The sequence below is a fragment of the Bidens hawaiensis genome, unplaced genomic scaffold, assembly GCF_021521415.1.
Source record: "Bidens hawaiensis isolate Kalapana, Puna unplaced genomic scaffold, B.hawaiensis_p1.1 tig00002866_1, whole genome shotgun sequence".
Taxonomy (NCBI): Eukaryota; Viridiplantae; Streptophyta; class Magnoliopsida; order Asterales; family Asteraceae; genus Bidens; species Bidens hawaiensis.
The window spans coordinates 157,351-162,749 of NW_027491154.1; the positions used below are offsets into that span (position 1 = coordinate 157,351).

General features: G+C 37.7%; 1 pseudogene; it reads right to left on the bottom strand.

Annotated features, from left to right (window-relative positions):
* Positions 1–449: 449 nt before the first annotated feature.
* On the bottom strand, positions 450–1,630 carry LOC143621498 (zinc finger CCCH domain-containing protein 20 pseudogene; annotated as a pseudogene).
* Between the last annotated feature and the right edge of the window lie 3,769 nt (positions 1,631–5,399).

A 5,399-nucleotide genomic window follows, 5' to 3' on the forward strand; every position in this document is an offset into this window, starting at 1 on the left:
TTGATAGGTCGGGGTTTCCTTGTCCCATTCCGATTATATGGTCGTGTGTGGTCTGTTTTTCTGGATTTATTCTTGTCCCATCCGTACACCATCATAAACCAAGATAACCTAGCCCGAGAATCCCTAACACAACCTTCTCCAGAGGAACCAGAAACTTAGATTCTCTAACCAAATAAGGTTTAAGTATCAGGTTCTCCTTATGCTAGGGTTTTTCAATCATCCCTACCTTAGGGGCAACTTTAACTTTAGACATCTCCCACTTTATTTCATTTACTCTATTACCATGAACTTGAGTTCCAACCATGCCCATATCTCATCCCCCATTTTGACCTCTTCGACATCTAAAATCATTTTGTATATCTATCTTTCATCAAAATATATAATAAACTTATTTCACATTAGTAAATATAAAATTCATTTCACAAGTCCTAAAAAGAAACAATATTCATTCATAAGTTTAATAAACCAAAAATCTTTAAAAAAAACCAATTACATAGAAATTAGCTTTCCTTGTCTCTTGTGTACACAATTCCAAATCCCACATATTCATCTCCTTTTCTTAATAATATCAACAAACTAATATCCAATTAAAATATACACAAATTCCAATTCCAACCCATCAACAACAAGTCCACTCGGCCCGTAACCATTAGTTCACGAGTCCCGAAACCCACCCACCATCATCCCGACCCACCAGCGAGTTCTCCCGACTCAGTTTCGCGTAAATCTTCGCCCTAATTTCCTTCCCGGACTCCACCCGTTCCATTATCGGCTCCTCACGAGTCACCCCTTGTTCCCAAATATCAAATATATTCCCACCGGATCGGGTCGGGTTACGGGTAGGCGTAGAAGGTAAACTATTAAACCCGGGTCGGAGCGTAGATAACCCACGAGGCGAACTATACCCGAGCCCAGATCCAGGCCCACTCATCCTGTTACCAATTTGCATATTGCGAACCGATGTCGTCAGCTCGTTGACCAAGTTTTGACCGAGTGAAGACACCGGCGACATCGGTGGCGACGACGTCGCCGGGTATAGAGTCGACGTCGGCGAGCTTTTTCCGACGAACGAGTCATGACCGAGTCGACTCGGCGACCCGTCGTACGAGTCAAGTTGACTCAGTCCGTTCTGACTCAGCTGAACTCGGAGCTGGTCAGGTGTATGAGCAAAGAAGCAGATCCGACGGCGGCAAAGGACGCCGTCTTTACACGGCTGCGTACGATAGCGAGAGGGGTGGAGCCAGCACTCGAATACGCCGTGAGCGAACTCGCACGTGTCACCTTTGTGGCACGTGCCCTTACGAAACTCCGGGCAGGGGTTGCCAGAGTAGTGAAACATCCTCGGGTCTCGGCGTCGGGCTTTTTCACCCGGGTGGGCGTACGGACAGTCGGTCCAGTCATGTGACCTGGCACGTGCGCATCTGCGGATTTTGAACTCGTACATACGGAAATGATCGCATGAGAAGGTGTCAAGTGGAATATCGTCGTATGGTGACATTTCGAGCTCGTCGAAGTGGATGTTGTGGTCCGTTGGATCGACGTCCCATGGAGGGACTTGGACCGTTGGATTGGAGTGAAGGGTTTGTGATTGTGATCCTCCGATGATCATCATCATTGTTATGTTTCTCTCTCTCTTTGGTTTGGTTTGGTTTGTTGGTGATGGAAATGGAGGAGCATACTGGCTCAAATATAAACCGACTTGGTTAACTATGGTTCGGTGAGAAGGTAACCTTGGTGTCTGGTTAGAGTGAAAGATCTTTGGAGTGTGGATAAGGTCACTGGCTGTCACGCTTTTGGCACCTTCTGATTTTTGTTAAATGACTAGGATTAAGGATTAAGATTTAACCATGATATATAGTTTTTAACTCATTTAAGTCATTGAAGATAAGAACTGCATAAGCTCGTAAATGTTAAAGTAGATGTAAAAAAACTGAAGCATGCACGTTCGTTTTTAAGAGCAATCTCATCTTATCTCTTAAATTACGTGAGAAAAGTTTGCAAATTATACGATGGATTTTTAGTGTTTGTGAGGGAAAATTATAGGATGGAGAAATAAAATATAGTGTTTTTTTTTTGTAAATTTGAAGAAACAAATTTTGTTTTTATTATTTTTTAATATTTGTTTAATTGGTTATGAGTAGAGAAAACTGTAATAATAAAAATATAATTTATTTAATTGAAAATGAGAAAAACATGTAGTGGCTCTGCCCCTTGGACCCTGCTAGGGGCTGCCGCCCCTAGACCCCGCTGCCAGGGGCGCTGCCCCCGGACCCCCGTTCGTTGTGGGTAGTAATTAAGACTAGAATGATGTTATAAGTAATGATAGTTAAATTGATATGTATACTTGTTATACAGTCAGCCGTGCACAACTGAAGAAAGGGATTACGATCAACGGAGAACGTAACCGTGTTCAGGTGAGTTTCTAGCCCCATTTATGTGTTACGTTTTCGGGGCTGTGTGCATACTCAATATGTTTGTTAATACACCTATCCTAAGAGATAAGTGTATGCCTTATGTGGATAATGTGAAATGTATGAATGATTGCTTGATAGTACGTGAACGATCTTCGGATATTGCACGTACTGTCAGGTTGTAACGCTATGTATAAGGTAAGTATGTTATGTATGTTTATGTGTATGAACATGGTAGAGATAATAGAAGAAAGAAATGATAATGTATGGTTACGAAAAGGGTACCGAGCCCTAATAATACTCGAGGTATGATGTATGGTTGTATGGTTACAAAGAGGGTACCGAGCCCTACTAATACTCGAGGTATGGTGTATGGTTGTATGGTAACGAAGAGGGAATCGAACCCTTCTAATATTCGAAAACTAGGGACCAGACCCTTATAATATCTGTGATGATAGGGACCAGACCCTTATAATATCTGTGATGTTAAGGAATCGAACCATTCTAATATTCGAAAACTAGGGACCAGACCCTTATAATATCTGTGATGATAGGGACCAGACTCTTATAATATCTGTGATGTTAGGGAATCGAACCCTTCTAATATTCGAAAACTAGGGACCAGACCCTTACAATATCTGTGATGATAGGGACCAGACCCTTATAATATCTGTGATGTTAGGGAATCGAACCCTTCTAATATTCGAAAACTAGGGACCAGACCCTTATAATATCTGTGAGGTTATAGGGCGAAAGGCTCTTTAAAAAGTATGATTATGTATGTAAGGAAAGCATGAAGGTAAAAAATGAACGTATGATTATGAATGTAAAGAAAGTATGAAAGTAAAATGAAAGTAAAAGCACTTAGGTGTATATGAAAGAAAGTTAAGAGATTAAGTATGAAGCGTAAGAATGTATTGTATGATTATGTGATTAACTAGAACTCACTCAGCGTAGCTGACTTTTAGTATGCACGCAGGTGAGTAGGATGAGGCAGCTCGCTTGAGGAGACACATGGCACTGAACAAGAATCTGGCATCTGAAGACTTACGATGTTTTAATTTTAATGTTTAATGTGAAAGACAAAGGACGTTTTGAGACAAGTTATGAAATATTGTAATGTTTTATGAAAGTTTTATATTCCGCGTAAATGTTTTAATTAACTCTGATATTTAGAACTGTGTTTATGAGTAAATCCAACACGAAAGTAGGGTTACCGGTAACGAGGCCTTACACAGAAGGTAAACTATTTGTACAACCCCCCCCCCCCAACCCCAATATGGTCGTCATAACTTATTAAATAGGCGTATGTGCGTGTGTCCAGAAAGTAGGTTGCCATGCAGACTATTTGCCATACATATCGAACTGAAACATACGACCGTATGCTTGAACCTTTGAATATATATCGTTTGTTCAATATATGACTCGAACCTTTAAGCACTTGCTTAGAAACATCGTGACACACACACACATATTAATAACATAAAAAATACAGTTGTCTTTCTAGTCTAATAACATTGGGGTAATGGTTAAGATCGGGATCCTTGAGCTCTTAGGTTCAAAACCTGATTGACAGGTATTCCCACAATAATGAGTTTACTTTTTTATGATGTTACTAGGTGATTCAAGTCTTAAACGTTAAAATCATAATTAACGGTTGAATCTCGTCTCACCAAGTCTCTCTCGGATAGCGTGAATAACTCCAAACGTGCAAAAAAAAATTAAAATTAACACTAAATCTTTTTACACGCGTTAATTATTTGGTGGCTGCAATAAAGCCGCCATAAAAATATCCGTACGGAAGGGTTCATAATATGATTTGGTAGGAGTAGTTTGTCGTTTATGGGATATGTCACGACAAAAAGTTATCGGATAAACTCCAACAGCTACTGTGGTACGATTCAATAAGTGAATTTCTAATTAAGGTGAATCCTGAATCTTCAAATTGAGAAAATATGGTGATTACTTTTTAAAACTATTTGATTTTGTTATTTTTTTTATTGAGCGGCTGGATTTTTATAACATGTTGATTAGTCACAAGGAACAAAGAATGTTAAAAAAAAAAAGAAAGAGTTTTGCAAGCAAACACGAATAAAATATTTACCTTACAATTTACAGACCCTATTTAGTATTTACGAACACAAATAAATGATAACGCTATAAATATGGTTTTTTTGTCTCGTTAACGTTTCTACACATCAAATTGTTCTGGAACTCTAAAAACCGTATAATATATGTAAATATATATGTTATGTATTTAACATCCCAATATACATACAAGTAACTACATTTACTAACCATTATAAACCTACTAAAATGTACTGGTAACAAACTAAATAATGTTATCTATGAATTCAAAACGATTACATTAAATCAAAAGTAACCTATGGATACATTAACTTGTTTGCTAATTTTCTATTATATATAATATAATTTAAAACTCATAGTTGGCATACTATATTTTATAAAAGTACTAGAACTTAACCACTCTAAAGGACCATAAATCTTGACAAAATTAAACTGAGTTAAAAATATGTTTAATCGTTGATCGCCCATAGGTTAATTTCCTCAATTTCAACCACAACCTAATACATGTTGGCTTTAGTTTGCATTATTGACAAACAAATTCCAATTTTAACAGTTCATATTTTATGCATCTATTATCATTCAGGGCATGTAATTTATAGTATATTTACTTCATAAATGATATATTATAAAACTATAATAGATACAACAAATGGTATTTAGGCTATGCATTACGGCTTAATAAAAAGTGTATCATGATTCATATCCTACCACGTCACTCTTAATAGGACAACGAACTTTAACCAGCTCACCCTTCAACAATGTGTTGTCGTTCAACAAAAAGAAATTCAACAATGTGTTGTCGTTCAACAAAAAGAAATTCAATGAAAGAAAAAAAATATATAAATGTGTGTGCGCGCATGTGATGGTGCTTATAGTGGACCCCACTTATTATTTATTTAT